This window comes from Lutra lutra, chromosome 12, assembly GCF_902655055.1.
Source record: "Lutra lutra chromosome 12, mLutLut1.2, whole genome shotgun sequence".
Lineage (NCBI taxonomy): Eukaryota > Metazoa > Chordata > Mammalia > Carnivora > Mustelidae > Lutra > Lutra lutra.
In genome coordinates, this window is record NC_062289.1 from 26,120,487 (window position 1) to 26,145,370 (window position 24,884).

At 50.0% G+C, this 24,884-nt stretch overlaps 1 protein-coding gene across 1 annotated transcript in view; it reads left to right on the forward strand.

Moving 5' to 3' along the window:
* Positions 1-3,141: 3,141 nt before the first annotated feature.
* The window catches only part of ZBTB7C (zinc finger and BTB domain containing 7C), a 341,438-nt gene continuing 319,695 nt past the window's right edge, over positions 3,142-24,884 (forward strand). Inside the window, exon 1 of the mRNA XM_047698044.1 lies at positions 3,142-3,305. The gene's annotated coding sequence lies outside the window, so the exon portion shown is untranslated. The remainder of the gene's footprint in view (positions 3,306-24,884) is intronic.

Sequence of the window (24,884 nt, forward strand, 5' to 3'; positions counted from 1 at the left end):
AGATGAATGACATGCTTTCCTAGGTTTCATGGCTAAGAAGTAGGAGTCTGGCAGAAGCCAGTAAATCCTATCACTTATGGCAAAGTGTACTGTTGGCAGTTAAATACAAACAAGCAAACTGCAAATGAGTCTTACAAAGTTCTCTGGGTCTCTATCCTCATGTGTTACCACCACCCACTTTACCATTCTAAAATGACTTTTCATTCATTTGGTTTACTAATTTTTTAATGAGCACCTATTAAGTGCTAAATGTGTTAGGCATTAAGGATGCCAAGATGGGAAAGGAGCTCCAAGTCTCGTAGGAAAAAAAAAAAATCAAATGAACAAAAATCATAAATGCAGTGTAATAGCTGCTTTCTTGAAAAATATTTTATAATATCACTATTATAAAATAATATAAAAGCAGACCATTCTCATCCTGACTGCTCTTAAGTTTATAAAAGTTTTTGCCTGTGTGATTAGGCTCTGCAGTACTGAGGCTCACTGTCCAAACATGGAGTCCTCCTCCCATAGCTCATGGCATGGAAAGCTATTCAGTGATCTACCAAACATCTGCTCTGAGCCAACTGTGCCTAGAGAAAGAATGAAAATCTTTCTGATTTAGAGATAATTCTAATTAGTAGAAAATCTCTCTTTTCTCAAACAAAACACCCTTTTCATGGCTGTAGCTGCCCTCAGCCCCAGAACCATAGTCCACTCATCTGCACCTGCCTTGCCATTCCAGGCTCAGATCTTCCAGGTACTCCCCAAATGCACTCCTCTCCATAGTTTTGGCTTAGAAGCATCAGCTGGGTCAGCAGAACCCCAAATTGCCAAAGACCTTTTTTTTTTTTTTAAAGATTATTTATTTATTTATTTGACAGAGAGAGATCACAAGCAGGCAGAGAGAGAGGAGGAAGCAGGCTCTCCGCCGAGCAGAGAGCCCGATGCGGGGCTCGACCCCAGGACCCTGAGATCATGACCTGAGCCGAAGGCAGCGGCTTAACCCGCTGAGCCACCCAGGCGCCCCTGCCAAAGACCTTTTAAGGAAAGGAAAGGAGAGAGTCAACCTAAAGTAGGGGGACAATGGCTCCTAAGGCTTAAAGCAAAGAATATGATTTTGTCCCCGGAAGCTCAAGTGACTTGGAAGCGTGATATCTTGAATCTGAAAATCTCTTAGTTTCTGGGAGGGACCTCCCCAGACTTCTATGAGTCTTTGAACGGTTTGGTTAAGGTTGTTGCTCAAACTGTTGAGTGAATGACATTTACTCACTAGGAAAAGTCTGGCCTCTCTAGCAAATGAAACACATAACACAACGCTATGGTCCAGATTCCCCTTTCACGTGTGTCCCTAGCTGTCTACAGTCACATCGTATTTCAGAGTGTGTCCCTTGTCTTCACTGTCTCAACGTGGTGCCTTACATTGCGTATTTACTGCACGAATAAATGAAACGATAAAAAAAAAAATTCCAACGAGCGACCCTAGGAAGAAGGGTCAAGCAGAAGGTCCACAAATTTATTTTGGTGACTCCTGTAAAGGATGCCATCGAGTACCTCCAACGTTAAAAGCCAATACCCAGATGGCAGGCGGCAGCCCCACTGCTCTTTTCATTAGTCAATGGCCAGAACAGGGACCGGGAGGAAGGCATTCGCTTTCTCGCCTGTCCTGGACGCCCCGCGCAGCTCAGGAATGCTCAGCCCCAGCAGACGTCTGAAGACGGCAAACTTCCCGCATCTGGTGGCGGAGCCCCTGAGAGAACCCGCTGTCATCCGAGGGGAGTCGCGCCAGGGCGGGCCAGGATTCCGGTGTCTGCCAGGAGCGCAGAGGAGAGGGTTGCAAAAACGTAGAGAGAAATCCAGTCTCTGTGTGCCCCGGCCTGCTGGTGGCCAGCACATCTGCCCGAGCGTGGCCTGGCGTGCAACCGCTCATGCCGTCCAGCCGGACCCGAAATCCCCCCCCCCCCACCGACCCCACGCCGTCCCGCTTCCCTGGAATGGGTCCTTGGCGCGGTCTGTCACCGCTCCGCGCGGCGGTCCCACCTAGACTCTCCCGCGAGTACAGTAACAGCGGGGGCGGGGCTTGGAGGGACCGGGCGGAACCAAGCCCCCAGGGCCCGCCCCTGGCTGCGTAGCTGGGAGATTGGATGCTTTGGAAGGCCGCCTTCTAAGGCCGTCCAGGGGGGTGTCCCGTGGCCGTGGCTGGGTCCCTGGTGCGCAGGGTGCGAAGTCAGGGTGAGGGGACTCTGCCTGGCGAGGGGTGGGAGACCCTGCGTCCAAGCGGTCTCTAGGGCGGGGTTTCCCGTTGGGATTTGGGGGCCGTGAAGTGCAGCAAGCCCATAGTCTCTCATGTCGGAGAGGTGTCTTTCTGACTCGCTGGAATTCCGAGAGAATTTGGGAAACTTCTCGCCCCCACTCTTTACTCCCTACTTTCGGATGGGAAAGCAGTTGCTGAGTTGTTTTATTTCCTCCCCCAACCGGACTCTGTAAAAATAGCCGTGCGCCGGGGCGAGCGAGCCAAGCTCTGCCTGCCGCACCGCTGTCCCGGGCCGGGTGTGGACCTAAAAATACCCGGCGGTCGGGAGCTTGTGCTCCGGGTGCGGGCGGGTCCGGCCGGGCCGCAGAGGGCGTCTGGAGACCGGAGAAACGGCGGCCGCCTGGCCCCTCGCCTCGGCCGGGGCTGTCCCTTTAAATCCTGGAGGAGGCAAAGAGAAAAAAGGAAAGAAAGAAAAAAGCCCCGAGCGGATGGTGGCTCTGCCCGGCCCCCCACTCCGCCCCCGCGCCGGGTCCTGCCAGCCGCCCGCCGCCTCCGCGGGTCCTGGGCACCCCCCGCCGCGCCACCCACCGCCGCAGTTACTGTCAAAATAGAAATTCCGCGAGCCGGAGAGGAGGTCGGGGCGCAGCAAGTGCAAGTGTGGCAGGCGGGGAGGGGGCGCCGAGCAGGGGGCGGGCGCGCGAAGAGGCAACCGTAGACATCCGGGCCCTTTAACCCCGTGCGCCCCCCGAGCCGGTGGCGCGGACCGCGCGGGCGCCGGACGCGGGGCGCGGGGCTGACAGCCGCGGCGCGGGAGGCGGGGCGCGAGGAGGGCGGAGGCACGGCGCGGGGAGGGAGGAGCTGCCCGCGCGCCCGCCGCCGCCGCCGCTCGGCTCCACACCCGCCGGCGCAGCCCCGCCACGAGACTCTGACAGCGCGCGGCCCGCGCTGCTCGGGCGCACAGGCACTGTCGGACCGCGGCGGCGGCGGTGGCGGCGGCGGCGGCGGAGGAGGACGCGAGGACCGCGGACCGGCGCCAAGTGCGGGAGGCGCGCGGGGCTGGCGGCGCGCAGAGGTGAGTGGCTTCGCGCGGCGCGCTTGGGCACCGGCTGCGAGGGTCACGGTCTCCCCCGCACCTCGGCTGCCGAGGCGGGTCAGGGGGTCGCGGGGCTCCGGGAGGGTGGCTCCGCATCGCCGACGCCGGAAAGCGGTCTCGGGGCTGTTGCTAGGAGGCCGGCGGTCCGCGCGCCCCGGGGCGCCGGCGGGGGCAGGGGCGCCCCCAGCGCGGCGGGCAGGAGGCGGGGGGCTGCGGTGGCTATTCAGGGGCTCCGTGCGGCAGCCATGCAACGGGAGGAGGCGGGAGGAGGAGAGAGGGAGGAGGGGAGAGCCAGCGGAGAGCGAGCCAGCGAGCGGGCGCCGCGCCTCCTGGCTGGCACCGCGGCCCGGAGCGAAGTGGCGCGCGGGGCTGGAGGGGAACTTCTGCGGGCGCGTGCGGGCCTGGGCTCGGCGGCGCCTCAGGGCCGGGACAGGGCGGGCCTGCCGGCAGCCACAGGTGGTTTCTGCCAAAAGTTTTACCGCACTTCTGCCGGGAAGGCGCGGGAGCGTTTTGGAGAGTGACGGTTTCCCGAGACTTTGGCACCCGCATCTCACACTGTCTTATCTCGAAGATTAGAAAAGGGGTGGAGAGCCTGGGATCCCGCATCTTGAGACGCGGCTCGCGGGCTTCGTGAGGTCTCTGCCCGAGGTGGCGCCCTTGCCAGACCTTCCGGATTCAAGTGGCTGGCCACTGAGAAGCTGCGGGAAATGGGCTCACGCACACGGTTCCTGCGTGCCTTGGGAAAGTTGAGCTGAGGCCAGCCCGGTACTTGTCGCTCACACGGGGCAGCGCCGGGTCTCTTCCTAGGAACCGCCCGAGTTTTCGCTCCCAGGCGTGCGCATCTCTTGCTCCTTTGAAATCGAATTGTCTCTGGCCCCTGTGCTGCTTTGTTATTCGGGCTGCTTGTCTGATTTCATTAGGAGGAGCCAAAGAAAAGCAAAGCGGCAACAACTCCCGCTTCCTTTGAAACCAGCTGTAGAGGCTGGTATCCACATCTAGGCTAGGAGGGTCCAGGGACAGCGGGAGCCCGGAGACGCCGGTGTGTGCTGCCTACTCCGGGAGCTTCACCGGGCCCTTCGCAAGGCTGGGGTTGGGATTTCTGGGGTCTGCGGGACGGAAAGATGAAGGTGGGAAGGGAAGCCCCCTCCGAAGAGGAAGGTGTGCCGTGGTGTAGTCAGTTCTGGGAGAGAGGCTCCAAGAAGGCCAGTGGTTTGGCCCTGTTCCTTACTGGCCAGTTGTCGAATCTAGGGCCCCGAGGTTAGAACCACCCCGGTAGGTCCATCCTGGGCTGAAAGGAATCTTTATTCCCGGAGTGGGTCTGATACCCAGCTGGTGCAAGTGTGCACAGAACTGTGCGAGAGTTGGTTGGAAACAGAGTCCTTCATTCCCACCGCACCCGATCCCTACTCCCCCTCCCCACTCCCCCAACCCCACGGAGCACCTGAGCGGAAAGGATGCCCTTTGCTTTAAAAAGGGGGAAAAAAAAAGTCATGGGGATTTTGAGCAGAAAGATGTCCTAGAGATATGAGGAACTCTCATTTTACAGATGAACCAACGTAGGCCCAAGGGAAAGTGACCTGCCACTGTGGTTAGAAACCCCAGGAGATGAGAAATGACATCAGCCTCCCAGACCAGGGTGGAGAGAGTTCCCTCAGCAAGGCCTCTGGAGGGCCTGAGATCAGAAATGCCACCCCCCCACCAAAAAAAAAGAAATGCCACCCTAGACCCCAAGCCCATTAGGGGCTCATTATCTGGTACTTTCTATAGCTATGCTTGCCAGCTAATGTGGTATATTTCCTGTTCTCTGTCCTTGGCTTAGGAAAAAAAAAATCAGGACTATCCCAGATTCCAGTCTGACTCTTTTCCAACTTTTCCTGCTCCCTTCTCACCACAAATTCCTCAAACTCCTTTTGTAACATAATGCAGCTTGATTGACCAAGATGAGTTTGCAGCTTGTCTCATTGTGAAGCACCCTCTTTCCGTAGGATGCCAGAACTCTGTTTTCCTGGTAATTAGGTTTTACAGATATTTTTGAAAGGGAGCCCAATTCTGGATCAATTACACTTGGACACAAATGTTGTGCTGTTGTGGATACCAAATGAGAAGGATGAGCAATTATCTGGGGGTGTTGGAATAAATGTTGTTGTGAGTATTTGACACAGCTATTAGACATCAATGAGTGGGTTTTCAGTAAATGTTTTTTGCGCTGTATTTTATTGAGCAAACAAAGTGTCTTAATTAAAAAGAACTGGGAGTTGGCCACTTAGATTTTAGCCCTGTGTTTCTTACCAGTGGGTATGGATGGGAAGGGTTTGAATGGGAAACGGAATGACTGTTGAGAGCTTCCTCCTGCCTCAAACCAAAATATTTTAGGGCAATGCTCCTTCAGCATATACTGTCACGTACAGTCCGGCAGAACTGTATTCAATCAAAATCGGTCTGGGTGCGGTGTATGTCAATCTGTATTAGTCAGAAGTGACTTGTAAGAGAGAATATTTTGTAAGTTTTATTGCTTTCAAGGGTATGCAGTATCAAGAATTCAAGGCTAATGCAATGCGGCCAAATAGAATTCTTCTGCTCTCATGAACAGATAAGAATCGGTGTCCCCACAGTTGTGCTGGGGGCCTGTAGAAGAAACCAAGATCTGACGTCATCATGACGGTCCAGGGCTAACGTTGTGACAGCGCCTTTTCACTGTCATCGCATGCTAATGTCATGGCCATCCCCAAGTTGTATGGAGTTCAGCTCTGTGTCCATCTTACAGATGGGGAAACTGAGGCAGAGACAGGAGAGAGGGTTATTCCTACGCTTCATTCAGTGCCTTAGCATATCCTAGGCATTCAACTCAGGGCTTCTGGGGGTGACTGGGGTGGGTAATAGGCCCTCTAATCATATTGCCCCTGTTCCCTCTCCAGGACCGCCATTACAGAAGGGTGCAGAGGTGTGGGGGTTACAGTTAGAATTCATGAGAGGCCACTTGCTCTGATGGGGGCCTGAAGGATTTAGTTCCCCACCCCCACAGTGGGTGAGCAGTTTCCTCCCTCTTATAGCAGGCTGTGGGAACTTGGGGGAGGAGGGACCAGCTGGCTGAGCCTGGGACGGGGGTGTGGGATCTGTGCCTGTGTAGGGCTGAAGGAGTCCAGGCTATTTATAACCCCTCCTCCCCTCCTGGGAAGAAGAGACTCAAGGGTCTGGAACCATCCTCAGTGGTGACTTTGCCCCAGGATGGCTGTGTCCCGCTGGAAGAAAACCACCACCCAACTGTGTGGCGGGTATTGGTGTGAACCCTGACCCGTGTGGAGGGGTCTTGTGGAGCTTCTTGGAACTTTGGCTGCTCTGGGAGTTTTAAGATAGAAAGATTTCCTGGAGCCCGTGTATGTGCACTTTTTCTCGGGCAAGGCCCTCCATTTCTACCCTAGAAATCTCACAGAGCAGAACTAAAGAATCTGCAAAAGTGGGGGAACTTGGCTGTTCTGAATGACGGTAACTCATTTTTACATGAGCGGAGATTCTGAAAGTGACCTGTCAGATGTGGTTCCCTCTGACTATAAGCTGCGATGTTGCTGTGTGGTGCCGGCTGGAGAGGTGTGGGGCATGCACACGAAGCTCTTTCCCCACGCCTTGCCCACCCCTGCCCTGGACCAGTCCCCCATAGCCCCCCTCACCTTTGCACTCTTCAACCAACACCTGAGTCCTCTTTTGTCTTCAGAGAAATACTATCTGCCATTCCACCGGTTACGACCTCATCTGTGCAACTGGGCATATTTTCTCCCTGGGCCAGTGGACGGAAGAATGAGGGTGGGCGGTAGAGGAAGTAGGCAAGGCACTGAGCTCGTCTCTCTGTTTAGCCCCGTGCAATGAATTAAACCTCCCATCAGAACCGCTCCAGGGGCTTGAGGGAGGTTTTGCCAGGGAGAGAAGACAAGCGGGAGGCCGTAGGGGGAGAGGTGGGTGCTGGGCAGCTCCCGGCCGAGGGTGGTGCCTGGTGAGCCTGGTGTGGGCCTGGTGTGCGGGGGCTCCTGAGGGCGGGGCTGGTGTGTTGCTCATCAGCACGCAGCACCAGCCCTGGGCATGGGTGATGTTTGCTGAGCAAGGGCTGGGGGGCACTCGTGGGTGGGTGGACAGCAGGCAGGTTTGCTTCTTTCTTGCCATTGGCGGTGTTTCTTGGTGTCAGGAACTTGAGGAAGCAGAAATCAGCGTAAGTGAGAAGAGACAGAATCCCCCAGGCATTCTGAGAGCCCCGGGGCCAAGCTGATTGGCCGCTCGCCATTGCCAGAGATGCTGGAAGCCAGAGACAGCTGTGGAGTCCTTCTCTGGGAGCTGCGGTGGCACAGTCTAGCCTCTCAAAGTGTGCAGAGTGAGTGTCCTTCGTGAGGGAGATGGGCCACGCCCTTTTTGGGCCTTCTGGGGGCCCTCCGGGGTCTGGTCCCTGCCTGCCTCTAAGACTCCCTCCCCTCCCTGCTGGGACCTCTTTGTTCCTTGAACACACCTTGCTCTCCTGAGCCGTTCTTTTCATCTGGCATGCCCTTCCCTCCCATCTTCCCCCAGCTGGCCCCCACCCCCTGCCGTTCAGGTCCCAGCCAAGACGGCACCCTCTGTTACACTCTTCACAGCGCCCACCTCCGTCTGGGATAGAATCTTGATTCTCTTCTTGTTTGTCACTTTTGTCTCCCACTAGACTGTGAGCTCCAGAAGGGCAGGGACCTTGTCTGTTTTGTTCCCCGTCATGTCCTCAGCCCCAGAACGGTGCCCGGCATGGAGCAGTGCCAGAGGGAATGGACAGTGAGTGGGTATGCCAGTGAATATGCTGGCAGTCTGCAGAGACGAACCGGCCAGGGACCCTGCCCTTGGGACCTCTTTGGCCTGGAGGCAGAGAGAAAATGTGTCCTTGAGGCTCTATGGTGGCAGGAAGGGAGAATGGCATTCTCAAGGCACAGCTGGGGAGGGCCCTGGTCAGCCCGCGTTAGCCCGACTCCACGGGGCTGGTTGGCTTGGGCAGGGGGGGTCTTTTTTGCTGTTGCTATGTTAGGAGTCAGGAGCCCTGGCAGCTGACCCACCTCCAGGACTGAAGTTCCTGGCCTTGCTTGGCTGCCACCTCTCTCTGTTTATTTACTTCTTTGGTGAGCGAGAGCTCCAAGCATAATGCCATCCTTGGAGAGTCAGGAATGTTGTGTTTTTCCACCAGCTCCATTCATTCGCTGCCTCTTCGGAACAGCTGTGGACAGCTGGCTGCCAGCGTGAATGCTGGGAGGGCTTCTCTTCAGGGCCAAGGGGTACACTCAGCCCTGCAGGAATGGGGGATTTCATTTGTGTTTCACACCCTGCTGCTTTCCAAACCCCACTGAAATGGTGCCTGTAAAAACAGATCCTTGAGGAAATTAAAAACCTATTAGCATTCAGTTTACTGCTTTTCTGATTATAAAAGCAATGAGAGTCATGATAGAAGATTTGGAAAATAGAGAAATGTGTAAAATTAAGCCCCCAAACTGTGACGACACCCTGATGTTGGTGCATTTCCTTCCAGTCTTTTTTTCCGTTCCCACCAACGCACACACACGCACATGCACACACACACACACACACACACACACACACACACACGCATGGGCATGCACGCACATACCCCCACACGTCGTTTTCTGAAATTTTGTGAACCTGTGCCATCCCTTAATAAACATAAGGGCTTCTTCTCTTGGGAGTGTCAACCATTCCCACGGCAAATCACTGATATTTAGAAGAAAATCTATGTTCCACCGGCCGGGAAGATTTCAGCAAGCTTTCAAGATTTCAGCTCAAGTTGGGAGAGCAGTGGGCTCCTCCAGCACGTGGTGGGTGTGTTTGGGAAGGTGTCGCGCACTCTTGGCCTCCCTCTGTCACCATGTGAAGAGCCACTGGCTCGTGGTGTTGCAGGCTGTCTCCTTACTGAGGATTCTGTCACATTTCCCAAGGCCATCGTGGTCTCTAGAAACGTATTTTAATAGACGTGGAGCCTTCCTTCAAGTCACGGATCATACTTTGACCATTACATGCCTGCCAAAAACCAAACTCAGAGCCCATTAACGGATCATTCCTTGACCTCAAAATAAGAACAGCAGGAGAATCTTGAGAAATATGAACCCAGATCATTGGCTTTGTGTGTTTAGGGCAGGGCTGTTTGGAGACAACCTTTGCTCCCTCAGGAGCCATCACCGCCATGTTCCCAGGACCTCCGAGAATGGCTGCTGCTCATGGGTGCTCAGGAAATATTTTGCTGAATGAAGGAAATGCAGAATACTTCCTATGGGAGGAGAGACTCAGGCCTGTCCACGTCAAGGCTTCTTTTGGGAGTGGGTTTGGCTGGGGAGGGAGTGCAGGGCTCTGGGGGTGAAGGGAGGAGGAAGACAGTCACAGCCTGGGAAGCAGGAAAGGGCAACATGAGAAGAAGTTCTCTGACTGCCTCATCTTGATGGGTTTTTGGAGGAGGCGATGCTTAGATGGCATCTTAATATAAGGGGCTGGGGGCTGGGGTTTAATTCCCTGGAGACAAGATGTAGAGGGCACCCAGGCAGGAGAGTGGGCTGTGTGGAGCCTCAGAGTTGAGAGAACAAGGGTAGGTTTGTCAGCCCAGGATGAGGAGTGTAGCTCTGCCAGGGAATGGCGGGAGCTGGAGGCCCCTCATGGGCCCAGAACCTAGTTCCAGGGGAGGATGGGTCCTTGGGTCACAGGGCTCCACCCTGTCTCCGGGCTAGTATCGTGGCCAGACTGCAGATGAAGAAACTGAGGCCTCAAGAAGTTGAGTGATGGTGCAGATGAAGAAACTGAGGCCTCAATAAGTTGAGTGATGGTGAGGAACATGGGTTTTGGAACTGATGAGACCTGAATCCCCTGGCTTGGCCGCTTTCCTGTGGTCCCCTTGGGCATGTTGCTGAGCCTCTCAGAGCTTGAGTTTCCTCATCGAGAAAACAGGGAACACCAACTTCGTGAGGTGTGTGGGAAAACGAGGGGATGTGATACACCCAAAGCCCTCAGCACGACTCCTAGCAAGGACTGAGGCAAGGAAGACGCGGTCTCCGTGCGCTCTGTGAAATCTTCTCCTTCCCTGAGGGAGCAGAGGGAAGAGTGAGGATTGGGGGCCCCAAATCCAAGACTGCCTTCTTCCTCCTCCTCCTCCCCACCAAGCTACCACCATATTTCAGGGGATAAAAATCCAGTCTACAGGGGCACCTGGGTGGCTCAGTGGGTTAAGCCTCTGCCTTTGGCTCAGGTTATAGTCTCAGGGTCCTGGGATCGAGTCCTGCATCAGGCTCTCTGCTCAGCGGGGAGCCTGCTTCCCTCTCTCTTCTCTGCCTGCTGCTCTGCCTACTTGTGATCTCTGTCTGTCAAATGAATAAATAAAATCTTTACCAAAAAAAAAAAAATCCAATCTACAGGAAAGACAGCTGTGGGAAGCCACTGCTCGTGGAGGGAGAATCAGAGTCACCTGAGGGGTGCCAGAATCCCTCCCTCCATCCCCACCAAGGGAAAGGGAGAAACACTTGCAGAAATCACCCCAAGGTTTTAGAGCTCGTCCTCGATGTCCCTGGTGGGGGCACATTATTTACCCCTTAACTCCTGGGCGTGGCTGGGTCTTTAGAACAGAGACCTTCCAGGGCACAGAGAATGGAACACGGGGCAGGTCAGTTCTGCAGTTTGGGAGCTAAATGGGTAGGAGCATATGACCGGGGGCAGTGCAGGCTGGTAAAAATACAGTGCGAGTCATCTATGTAATTTTAAGTTTCCCGGTAGCCACATTTAAAAAAAGTAAAAGGAAACAGAAGTACAAAGGAAAAAGGAAATGCCTTTAATTTAACCCACTATACCCAAACTCTCACCATGTCTGCAGGTGCCACATTTCAGGTGCTTGGCTGTCCCCCAGGGTCAGCTGGGTCAGCCCTTTTCCTGGGCCGGGAGGGCCAGTCTGGGGGAGGCTGGTGTTACCAGGTGAGAGGCGGGGTGGGGGGCATCCACCCTGAAGGGAAGGCAGCTAGACCTCTGGGCAGGAATGCACAAAAGCAAGTACATTAGGGAGGAAGCAAAGGCTTGCGAGCCCTGACTTTTGTCCTGGCCCAGCCGTGGATGTGTGGTGTGGAGGGAAGCTTCCCACCTTCATGGGCCTCGGTTTCCCCACCTGCAAAATGAGCCAGCATTACCTCTCAGACCCATTCTGACTCTCGTGTTCTAATCCCCCCCCCTTTTTAAAGATTTATTTATATATTTGTTAGAGACACAGCAAGAAAGGGAATATAAGCAGAGGGAGCGGGAGAGGGAGAAGCAGGCTTCCCCACTGAGCAGGGAGCCCAATGCGGGGCTCGATCCCAGGACTCTGGGATCATGACCTGAGCCGAAGGCAGACGCTTAACCCATTGAGCCATCTGGGCACTCCTCATGTTCTAATTCCTAAGGGAAAAGCAAGGAGAACAAATTTAGCCACTTCCTAAGTTGGAAGAGGGTAGCAGTGGGGCTTGGAGAGAAAGTGAGGACCACAGAGAGGATGCCCAGGCCCCACGTTTACCAAGTATCTCATAGAAGGTTCTGTCTGGACAATTTAGAGAGACACGTAAGCCTCTCTAGCAATGCCAATATCCAGTCACCACCATTAGGTCACCTTTATCTAAAAGTATGTTTTGGGGATAGAGGTGACTGGGCATGAACTATTATTTTTAAAAATCGACACGTTTCCATTGTCTTTAAGATCTGAAGCGTCTTCTTGTTCCTAGGTCATCCCAGATGGCTGTGAATGGCAGCCATAAAGGAGGGGAGGGGCCCACAGGAAATATTAGATCAAAAAAGGAAATATTTCAGCTCTGTCATAAATGGGCACTCAGCCTGTCCAGAGAGGATGTGGGAAGTGGGAGGAAAAAGGCAGCAGGTGTGTTTGGAGGGAAGGGTGTGTCTGCAAATGTATTTTAAGCTCCTGAAGTGAGACGCATTGGTTTTATTGCACTCTGGTGAGGAGGGATTTGAGGTTTTTATCTCCCTGCCACAGACTCCTATGCGGTAGGTGGGACACACTCTCTCTCTCTCTTTCTCTCTCTCTCCTTTTAAAGGATGGCCTCTTCTTTTTAAATGAGATTGTCACTAAGTAACTAAGTATATCTACCTGAGGACCTCCTATTCCCCCAAGGGGAAAGGGCCTGCCTGCTCTAAGAGTTGGTCAAAACACTTGGATTCAAAGAGGAGGAGACTGAGGGTCAGAGAGGCCCCAGCACTCTCAGTCACCCGGGAAGCCAGCTGAGACGGCCGCAGCCACCACAGTCTCCTTTCTGCCACGCAAGGGTGCCTCCCCAGATTTCGTCTCCTCCACGGTTTACAGATGACTCAACAGGCGGCCTCGAACCATTTTTTTAAATGAGGATTTCTCTTTTATGTTTTCCTAAACTAGATTTTTTATTACTTTTCCACACATTGTTTGCTTTGAATTTTTAATTTAATTTTTTCAAATAGGTCAATACTTACATGGTTTAACATTCAAAAGGTACAAAAGGGTATTCAAAATGACACATCTTTCTCTCTCCTCATCTCTTGGTTCCCTTAGTTTGAAGCAACCACAGTCACTGTTTTCTGCAGCATAAAGATATGGTATGAATATACAGGAAAATTATGTGCACACGTGTAAACGTACATATACATGTGTGTCTGTAGTCCTGAAATTTTTTTACACAAGTGGAAGCATACCGTAGACACTATATTTTCCTTTACATTTTCCAACAGCACTAAATCTGGGGGACATCTGACTATCTGAGTATAAAGAACTTCTTTATTCTTTTTTGCTCGTCAGTGTCAACTATGTAGATTCCATTGTGTGGGTATTCCTTGGCTTAGTTAACCAGCCCAATATAAATAGATATTTTGGTCGTTTCCAGTGTTTTGCTAATCTAATACTCTTGGTTTTTACCTGATGATTCTTTTTTTTTTTTTTTTTTAAGAAAGCAATCCTTGAATTTTCTGACTACAGACAAATTGATAGCATTCTAAGTTTGCTGATTTATCATTTGCAAGATGCTTGAAAGAATAAAGTTCCTTACTTGTTTAAGGGTTAAGAGTAGGATAAATAATTTTTACATTGAACTTTCTGGAAAATGACATACAGTCCTCATTCACTTATTAAGCTGGTGTTTCTGAGTTCCCACTAGGTGCTGGGCGCTGGGCTCTGGGCCAGGCAGTTGGTAGGGTAGATGGGGCGAAGAGGAAAGGGAACGCAGGATGGCCTTCGCATTTGGGCCAGGACTGGGGGGTGCATTTGGGGGTGACTTTGATTGGAGAAGAGGACAGTTAACGCAGCCCTGGGGGCAGCCTTGACGAAGGAACACAGAAGTCACAGAGGGAGCACTGGGCTCTCTGACTTGGGGGTGAGGGTACAGAGTGCCAGGGAGGAGGCTCTGGGCTGCCCAGCTGTGTGTGAGCAGCCAGGTTTCCTGACCACAGCTTGTGGTACCATGTTCTTGCTTTCTTTCAGTTGCCTCTCTCAGTCACTGTCCATCTGTTCAGATTCCAGAACCCATATTCTTTCCACTGCACTTAAATGGACACTGAGTTTCCTGGAGATTATTCAGGGAGGGAGGAACGGCCTGTGCAAAGGAATGGTGGTAGTACCAACATGACCTATGTCATGTTCATTGAAGAAATAGCTTCGCAGCAGGAAGGCTCATGCAGACGGTGGGAGGAAATACATTTGGATAAGGGGGTCAGACTTGGAGAATTGAGTGCAGCAAATCTTAACTGTCAAGCTGTTTATCCCCTCTGTTCAGTTTTGTTTTTGTTTTTCTCAATTCTGGTATGTTGCAGACAATGTCATATTGCTGATTTTTGCATTAAACAGTAGGAATTTAGGAAGAAATAATCCACATCATGCCAACTATTAAAAACATGTATTTCAGGCTAGAACCAAGCTGGGATGATTTTTATTCATTGACCAATGTCTCTTTCCTATGGCATTTTAGGAAACTGTTTTTGGAGCTACCTAAATCACTGTTGTAAAAATGCAACTACCAGCACATAGGAATATCTGGTCACTAGAATCCCAGGGGTGTGCCTCTCTCCGTGTTTTAGAATTCCGCAGATGGATGATTCCATATCTCAACTTCTATGAGAACCACTTGCTCACGACCTTGTGGTTCATGGTCAAGGATGAGAATTCCTCTTTTGTTATACTTATTTCTCTGTGTGATGTGGGCCAAACAATAAGTGTTGTTGGGGTGATACATGGACAGGAACAGAAGAAAGGGTTTGCAGGCTGGTGAATCCTGTGTCATGGTTAGGTTGTGAGATGTGCTCGAGAGATTCAAGGACCCCATTACAAAACCCAAGTTTGCATAAGCTTCCCCTAGTGGATTTGTATCTATCTTTGTAATCTCAAGGTTTCTCTGTCCTAGTACTAATTTACACATAAATACAAACCACTTGAACAACAACAAAAAAGCCTGCCTGTTATTTTTCTGAAAGTTAGGAGTCTGTGCCTTAATGAAGTATTAGTAGATTCAAAGCTCACTGGATGAACTGATGTCCATCGCAGGCTCCTTGCTTCAACTTTGCAAAATACAGAAAGCTCCCCAAGGGAAGGAAATGCCTTTCTGGCTAACTTCTGATATTAGACATACCTGTGTCCATTTTGGAAATCATATCCTAACTTGGATTTCAGTGGGCTCCCAAGAATTCGGAAATTGTGTGCACAAACTGGGTGGCACAGATGACAGTGCCCAGGTTGGTGGGCAGGGCGGGGGTGGTGGTCAAAATCTGTCATTGTCAGTGAGGGTCTCCCTGGAGCCCTGGCTATTTTCCTAAACTGCTTTTGAGGGGGGTGGATGGAGGTGGAAAGAAAGGTTGTAAAAGTAAATTATTTGATACAAAAATATTTCTGCTTACATTATAGAAAACTAAATCAGTCTATGTTCTGTCTTCGTGGCTTTGCCAGAAATTTCTCATGACAGATTCTGATGCACCAGACTGAGCCACCTCACTGAGTGGTACCTATTTGCAGAAGTCATTAAAAGCCATTGTTTAACTAAAGGCTTTTCTTTTCTTTCCTTACAATTTTCAAGACCCTGCATTTGCACAGACCTGACTCAGCAATATTCTATTTGGGGAATTTGTTACCTCTTATCAGAATCTGGACTGCAGTTCCCTAGTTTTCCGCTCTTTGCTCAGGAATGGCTCTTGCCTCAATTTTGGCTCCAGGTCTGAAGGAGTCGGTCTCATCACAAAAGGACACATCTTTGTACTAGGACTCGGCTTGGCCACTGGGGTACCTGGGTCACCTCGTTCTCCTCCTTGTCAGCCTTATGGACAAACTAACATTTTCTCGTTGCAAATTGTTATGCTCCCTGGGAAAGTATCCATTTTGACAGAGGGGTAAAGCCTTCGAATAGGACACGCACACACACACACACACACACACACACACTCACACATACGCCCCTACTCCCCTCTCCTCTCTCTCTCCTTCACCCCTTAAATGGGATCACAGGTGGTAAACACCCAGTATAGTGGCTGTCACCGAGCCCAGAACTTAATAAATATTACCAACTGCTGCGAATAATATAATATCATGTTCAAAAGGAAAGTGTAGCCCCAAGTTCCTTTGTGGTCACGCTTGAACATCAGCAAGCTCTCTTAGCCTAGTGACCCATTCTATTGTTTTTTTATACTCTATCCATACACAACACAGCACATTAAGAGTCTGTTCATTCTTGGGATGCGTGCGAAATTCCAATTCCTGTCAGGAGAATTTATGTGTGGTTTTAGAGGGGATAATCGACCAGTTAGTATGTGCACACGGATTTTATACACATACGCCTTGCCGTTTACAGCACACATTATAACATCTTCGGTCTCTGCCAAGAATGTGTATTTCTTAGCCCTGTGCATTTGCATATTATGGGTTCATAATTTCAAATAGCTGTAAAGATCTCTCCAGAAAAATGTAGTCACTGTATTCTGATGTTCTAAATCTCAGTGTCGTAGTAGAACTTGGCTAATTTTTGCCCTTGCTAATGTACCAGCCCTATAATTTTTACACACACGCACGCATGTGAGTGTGAACACACACACACACACACACACACACACAGACCTCTACCTACCTCTGACTTTACTTCTAAGCAAAGATTTACTCCTGGGAGCTGAGTTATACTGCCTATCCTCCTGACTTCATTACCTTCCCAGAATATATCATACACTGGCACAATGTCCTGGGGTCTTATTACAGATGATTACAAAGGAAAGATTTGTCAAAATAAATGAAGCTGCTGCATCCAATCTTTTCCTGGTTTGGGTCCCTTGCTTCCCACGCTCACCCCACCCGCCTTTAGTCATCAGCCATGCCCCAGGTGGAGCTGAGCTCCCTGACGAGCGGAGAGTTCATCCCAATTGCTCTTTCAAACTAACATTGTGAGAATATCCAGCCACCCACACCCCACCCTCTAATCAATCGTTGGGGAACTTGCCATTGGCAGTGCTTGATTTGACCCAATGAAATAGAGCAGCAGGAAGAAAAGAAATTTAGACCTTTTCAAGGTCTTCCAGGTATAAGTCTCCTGAATTTTAAAAATGGTCCGATGGGAGATTTTCTTTTTGAAGTTCAGGGGGAGAAAAAAAAGGATGACAACTTGAAGTCTCTTCCAACCCATTTAAGTATAGGGAGTATTAAAGAGCAGAACCACAAAAGTCTTCAAATGTGGTGGGGGCAGGGGAAATGCTGTCCAAATCTATGGTTACATGGTGAGCCTGGGGGTTGCTGGCCCCCGGACCGGACCAGGGCTGGGAAGGGGTTCCAGTGGCCTTTTCATTGTGCGGTCTGCTTTGCTCATTTGGTATTCCATCAGGAAGTAAATGCTGCAAAGAGTGCTCTGAAGATTGGGAACCGTATGCCCTTCTAGGTATCGGGGAGGGTCCCCACTTCTGAAGGCAAAGGAATATCATTTTCCAGCTGCCCAAGTGGCAGCCATCTGTTGACTCCAGTGCCCCTAGTTGCTGACCTCGGGATGCTTACCATCACTTTGCTACCTCTCTGCTTCTGCCATTTGTGGTGATTTTTACTTAGGAGCATTGGCTTTAGTCCTGTGTGTATGTGTCTGTGTATATGTGATCATCTCGAAGATGTCCTCACCAGGGTTCTTTAGTTTTGAGTCAGAGCTTAATTGCAAAAGAATCAAATAAAATCCTTACATTAAAAAAGTACTATTATTATTATTGTTTTTAAGTAGGCGCCACACTCAGCATGGAGCCCAATGCAGGGCCTGAACTCATGACCCTGAGATCGGGATCTGAGTTAAAATCAAGGGTCAGACACTTAACCGATTGAGCCACCCAGCCGCTCCTAAAAAATTACATTTAAAGAACATTTTTAACTGGTTTATTGAGGTATGATTTCCATGCTATAGAATTCAGTTTGTTTTAGGTTTACAATTCAGTGGTTAATTTTTAATAACATATGAATTAAATTAATATGCATATGTCAGGAAGGGAGGGTGGCACTGAGGCAGAGACTTGGGAGGGAGAAGAAATGGGAAAGGATTCTTTTTGTCCCATGCAGCCTGCCAGGTGTTTTCTCAGTCCACATTTTGTGCAGAAGGGAGCCCTGTGGGCAGGAGGTAGGTGGTCAGAGCAGGCCCATGGGCCAGTGGGAGACAGACTCTAGGGAGGGCCCCCCCATTCCACAGGGTCCTGCCCTCACAGGTGGGGCTCTTCAGCTCTCAGACAACAACAGTTCCTCCCTGGTCATGCACAATTCACAAAGACTGAGGTATTGTCACAACAAAAGCATATCCATTAGCACATTTGACCAAAACCATTTTCTGTTCTCACTAGCTGACTGTGCTGAAGAGCATTTCTGAGGTCATCCAGGCCCCTTGCCTATAAACACAACAAAATATTGCCCGTGGAGCTCAAACAAGTGGCCCAGGGACACTCATTGTTCAGTGCTGGGGCCGAGGACTGGGACTAGATCTCGGCCGCCTGCCCTTTGTAGGCCAGTGGCAGGGCCCTCTCACTGCTGCCCAGTCAGGATGGCCTCATGCAGGGACAGGGGAAGTGGGCAGAAAGGCAGCATGGAGGTCACCAAAGGCCCATGTGTCTCCTCCCAGGAGTCTGGTGTAGCAGCTCTCGAGCCCAGCCCCACAGCTGTCTTTTGCTACTTTGAGGCACTCTCAGTAAGGACACCGTGCTCTCCCAGTCTGATTTTCAAGCAGTTCTTATCAACTTCCCTGGAAGGAGTAGAGATCAAGTGAAGAACCCCCTAACCTAGACCTTCATTCCAAAAGCAGCAATCCTTTGATTATACCTGACAACTCCAAACAAGAAATTAGGCCAAACAGAGAAACACAGCCATAGCTCACCCTTGGACTTCTGGGCAGAAACCACTATTTAAAATCCTGGTTGCATTCTGTTGGGGTGTGTGTGTGTGTGTGTGTGTGTGTGTGTGTGCTGTGTGTGTGTGTGTGTGTGTGTGTGTATGTTTGAGAAAAGTTCTGAAAAAGCTATATTTTGGGATTAAAAAAAGAGCATTTCATTTTGAAGAACTCAACGCTTTGGGGAAAAAAAAGGTTAGTGAAGAAACCAATTGTATGTAGATATAAGTACTTATTAGACACCCAGTGTATGGTGGAAAGGGAAGATCTTATGCTTTGAAAGGGGAACAGCCTTCCTTCTGATCCAAGAGCTCATCATAGGGAGTTCTCCCTGCTGGGATGCTTACTTAGAAGGCCTTTTCTTTCAGCCTTTGCCAGCTGGTATGGAGCAGAAAGCCAACAAATGGGGCAGAGAGCCAAGCTCTCCCTTGTGCTGAGAGCCAGAGGGGGAAAAGTAGGTAGATGGCCTACTGGGAACACAGGAGCAAAGTTGCGACAATTAAACAGTGGCAGTTACAGCTGGGACAACTGAATGCTTGGGCCAGTAGGAACTAGAGGAGCAGGAAGACAGGAGTGATTCTCTAAATGAGGTCCTGGGACCAGCAACAACAGCAAATCCTGGGAACTTGGGAGAAATGCAAATTATCAGGCCCTACCCCGCGGAGATACCCTGAACCAGAAACTCTGGGGATGGGCCCAGCGCACTGTAGCGTAATGAGCCTTCCTGAAGATTCAGACGAGCTCCCAGGTTCTCAATGAGGGTTATGTTAGGCTATGACCCATCGATAACAGATGGGAGTCAGAGTATTGGTTCTGTATTGCTTTTGTGAATATGGTAATTCATTAACTCTTGTCTGGTCAATTTAATAAAAGAATTTTTATTAACCTACAGAATAGATAGGTGGCTGAATTGCATACCAAAAACCCAAAGAATTGGATATTATACAGTTGACCCTTGAATAGCACAGGTTTGAACTGTGTAGGTCTACTTATATGCCAAATTTTTCTCAGTAAAGTACAGTATTGTAAAGATATTTTAAAAATGATTTACTTAACTTTTTCCTAGCTTACTTTATTGTTATTTTTACAAAATACAGTATTTAATACCTATAACATAAAAAAAATTTGTGTTAATTAACTGTTTTTATTATAGGTAAGGCTTCCGGTCCACAGTAGACAATGAAGTTTTTGGGGAATTAAAAGTTACAGGCAGGGTTCTGACTGCTTGGGGCGTTGGCACCCCAACTACTGCGTTGTTCAAGAGTCTATTGCGCTTTGCATTCTAATGCGTGAAGCCTAAAATATTTCCATGCGTTTTGAATGAAGTCTTACTAGGGTGCTTCAAAAACAGAGCAAAAAGTAACTAACTACACTCAGTGAATCAGACCAGCTGATTCTAACTCTACCTCTTGCCAGCAGCAGGAAGCTGAGTAGGTTATTTAAGACTCTTGAGCCTCATTTTTTTGTTGTTGAAAATTACCTGTTTTTGAGAGTTCTCGCGAATAGATGAGAGCCAGAGGTGCCACTGAGGCCCATTCCAGCTCGGAGCCTCTGCCCGGCGGGCCCGGACAAAGAGCTTCCCTCCTGGGGCTGGCTCCACTCCGAGGTTTTGCCATGATGCTGTGTGGCAGTTCTCCCCCAGAGGACCACGGAATTTTCTGGAATTGAGCGCTAGTGTTGGAGGGGGTTTTGGTGAGCCAGGCCACTTGCTTCAATTTATAGATGAAGACGTGGAAATGCAGAGCTTTGACTCCATACCATGAGTTATTTGCAGAGAGAGACCAATGGCCTGGGTCTGCTGCAGCCCAGCTCGGGGGTTTTCTTGCTCATGCCGTTTGTCCATTTGTCCTCACACTTTTTAGCCTGTACCACATGAAGGGGCATGTAAGAGCCAGAGAAAGGCTCCTTTGTTCATCGCAAAGGCCTCTGGACAGAGAAGGAGCCCAAGGGGCAGGCCAGTGCTTGCCATTCTTACGTGCCTCGCCTTTCCCTGGCCTCCAGAGGGATTAAGAGGTTGTCCCTTTGGGGATGGGCATATGGTCGGCATAGCCACGGCCTGCCCGGGGCCAGCTGACCTTGGAGCTGGTGGAGTACAGGTCTTATTCTACCAGCAGAAGAGTGGAAGTCCAAAAGCGCAGGCCCTGGGTGCAGGGAGGGGCTTGGAATTCATTCTGCATATGGAGCCGTTGGAAGAGTTTAAGCAGGTGAGTGACACGCTGTGATTACAAGTTTTCAGCAACCACCAGCAGTTATAAAAATACCGGCCTCTAAGGGTTACCTCTGGTAACCTGCCTGGGATGGTGTGGGTAGGGAGTGGTTTTTACTTTGCATTTTATTCAATACTCTTCATTGCTGTGTGCCTTATTTTGACTGTATCTTACTTTTATTCTGCATGTGAGTGTGTGTGTGGCGGGGGGGGGGGGACTAATTAAAAAATGAAGCGCTTTTCTAGACCAAAGAAAAAAAAATTCTGTGAAGAGTTTGTAGTACTTTGGGGAAAAAAATGGTCAAGGTAAATCACTCCACAAAAGAAGACACCGTTTTCTGGTATGATGCCATTTTGATAGAAATGGATCTACATGTAGGAAAAATCTGGAATAATGAATATTAAAACAGTATGAAGATTAACATTTTCTTGTTCTAGCCTATCTTTGTTTTCCAGTTTTTCTGGTATGTGTATGTTACTTTTGTAGTTAGAAAAAATAATTATTGGGGCACTTGGGCGGCTCAGTTGGTTAAGCTTCTGCCTTCTGCTCAGGTCGCGATCCCAGGGTCTTGAGATCGAGCCCTGCATCAGGTTCCTTGATGGCAGGGAGCCTGCTTCTCCCTCTGCTGCTTACCCTTCTTGTGCTCTTTCTCTCTCTTTCTGTGCCAAACAAACAAATAAATAAATAAAATCTTTTTTTTAAAAAAAAAGAAAAAAATAATTATCAATTTGAATTAAAACAGAAAAGAGTTCCAGTATCTTTGGACAACCCAGAGGACTCTCTTTAATAAGGGCTCCTGGTCCAGTCCTTGTTCCTCCCTGTGAAGTCCACAGTTTCATGTAAAGTCTGTTATGGGATCTTTAAATACACTAAAAATGTTTTTCCGTTGGAACTCTTCTGAGTCCAGCTCATTAAGAGTGGGGCTACCCCCATGTGGAGAAGAGACTCTAGATTAAAAACCTGCAATTCTATAAATGGGTAATTCACTCATTTCATCATTCATCCAAAAATCTTTATCAAGGGCCTTCTGTGTGTCAGGCCCTGTACTGGGCTCTGCAAAGTCATTAAAGGGCATGGTGGCTTGTTTTTCCTCTGAGCTCTTTCCCTTTCTGTGTGGATCCAGTTCTTCGATTCTCATTAGGAGAGAGGCTCACCACACTTGAACTCCAGCAGGCCTCTCCAGCAGGGTTGGGACCTAGGGTGGCCTGGAAGGAGGAGAGGCTGTGATTCCCACTCCGGGGAAGACCCAGACGCATCTTGATCCTCACTTCTGTTTATTGATTTTTTTCCCTAAGCCAGGCACTGGGCTAAGTGCTCACACATATTTTAATCTTCGCAATAACCTTTTAGATGTGAGGAAATCCAGCATCAGGAGTCAAGGACCTTGCTCTGGATCACACAGCTAGGAAGCCCCAGAATCAGGGCTTGAGTTTACATACTTTGATCTGTCTGAGTCCCAGTGTTCCTACCTTGCTCTTGTACGACCTGATCTACCAAGGTGGTCCGGGCCCTCATGCACTTGTGAAGTCCTCTGCTAGGTCCATCACACACACACACACACACACACACACACACACACACGCTTGTGCATGCATGCACACATGCCCATGGGGAAACTGTTAAAAGGCACTGGGCATCACTCTATGAATTCATGACAAAATGCACTTTTGCAGCATGCAGAGTTAACCTGCCCCTGCCGGCCTCCAGCCTGCACATCAGTTCAGCCTGCCAGGTGATTATTTAGAAAGCGTGATGACTCAGACAGGGTTGGACTGAAGTACAGCTTGGTCCAAATAAAGACTGGAGGCAGGGGGAGGCCAAATGAGTCCTGTAAACAAGAAGAGAGCGTGCAGGGCTTGAACTCTGGGAGAACACTGTTTTAAGTACCCACTGGCACCTCCAAGCAATCCTTTATCTCTGCCTGTTCTAGATCAGACATACCAAGTACTTCCATGAGTAATGGAATAAGTTGCCCAAACGTTCCTTTCCTCCAGCCACCGCTTCTGTGGTATCAGTATGTGTCAATCTACCTAAGATATTTTCAAATCAGTTTGCAAAAGCGAGCTTCTCTCATGAATTTTCCAGTACAGAAAAGAAAGCAATACAGACACTGCCCTATTTTATAAACCTTTAAAAAAATATCAGCATTGGTTTATTCTGTTCTTTCTATGTGCCCAACGTATTCCTAGGTGCCGTGGGGAAGTCTGGGACAAGACAGGATACCTGACCTTGAGAAATATAATCCCTCGTTAGGGGGAAGATGTGAATGTCCATTGAAACAAGATGAAAAAAGTACAACACAGCATCAAAGTCAGGTGTACAATTGGTACATCTGATTGTGTGTGCCAACAGGTACAGTCGGTGTTCAGAACGGGGACAGCTGGGAGGGTAGGATGATGAGGGTAGTTCCGGGGCTGGGGTGGGTTTTGAAGCATGGTTGGGATTTTGATTGGAAGGAGGAAACAGTCTTATGGAACAAGGCTGCACAGCTGAGGGGACCAGCGTACAGAGTGCAAGCGTGCTTGCTTTCTCCCTTTGTCAAATGGTGCCATTTATAACAGCACGCTATGGGCTGCCGTGCCCCTTCTGACCAGGTCACCCCACTTGCTGGCATCTCAGACCCGGGGACCCAGGCCTGTAGCCTCTGCCTGCTGCCCTTACCTCCCTGGCCTGTCTCCCTGCTTGTCCCACCGAGACAAGAGGGTCAGACCCAAGGTTCAGGCAAGAGATTGAGTGGAGGAGGCAGCTGGCCATATAGCGATGCTGAGAGCCAGCTGTGGATTTCAGTGGACCAGGTTTTGCAGCTGTCTCCATTACAGCTGCCTCTTAGGAGGAAAGTCCATTGGTTTTGAGCATCTATGGAAAGGGAAGCAGGCCTGGTGGCTTGTTGCAATACATATCATACTGGCCCCTCCTCTCTATCCTAACCAGTGAGTCTTCCTGGAATGCTATTTACCTCACCTTTCTACCAGAAGACCTGCAATGGGTACAGATATCTGTCCTCCCAGTTCACTCTTGACCAAGCTCCTGAGTCTCATCTTCTCCGCATCTTGCATACTTGGCCCCAGTTACTTCACCATCCCTGCACGTGACAGGGCGTTTCATTATAGCCTCTCAACCTGGACTCTTCTTTACTTACTCCTCCTCTAACAAAACCCGGCTTACCTCTTAAAGTTCACCATACATGCCTCCTACTCCAAGAAGTCTTCCTGGATCAACCCCACAGAACTAACTGCTCCCGCAGCCCTGTGGGCTGAGAAAGGAGAGAGAGGCTGGAGAAGGTACATGCTGGGCATCTGGGAGGGTTTAGAAGGTTTGGCAAAGAGAGGCTCCAGAGAGACGTAGGAGACATGTGTGTGTGTGTGTGTGTGTGTGTGTGTGTGTGTGTGTGTGTGTGTGTGTGTGTGTGTTGGGGGGGATGTTTCTGTGTGTTATTTTGTGGTGTCTGGTGACATTCGAAGCAAGACAAGACTAGAATCTCCTTTCCGCTATTGTGGGTTGCTGGGCTCTGCATGTTTGACTAGAGTCCTCCCCAAGACTGGGTGATGGGGGGCCCTGGATTTATTATGCGGTTGGTTACCGACTGCAGCAGCCCAGTGCATCGACACCCAGGCCTTATTTCATCATCTTCCACCTAAGGTTCTTTTGTCTATTTCCTGCTCTTCTATGATCTGGGTTTTCCAGAACAGCTCTGATTTGTGGTTTGGAAAATATGGGGACTGTGGGTACACAGCCTCTGTAGCATAGAGTGCATTCCCTCCGTGGCAGGCGTCTATGTGCCTCTGTATGCCTCCGCTGCGCCAGCTCGGGTAAACACTTGTCCAGTGGATGGGTGGGATGGGCTTGGGGTCCAGGTTTACCTGGATGTCAGGTTGGCACATGGTCTTCCCCTGTGGACTCTCAGCATCTGTCCTCTGCTCTTCCCTCCCTCTCCTCTTTCCACCTGTCAGCATCCAGCCCAGAAGATTCTTGCTGCTGGTGGTGGCAGG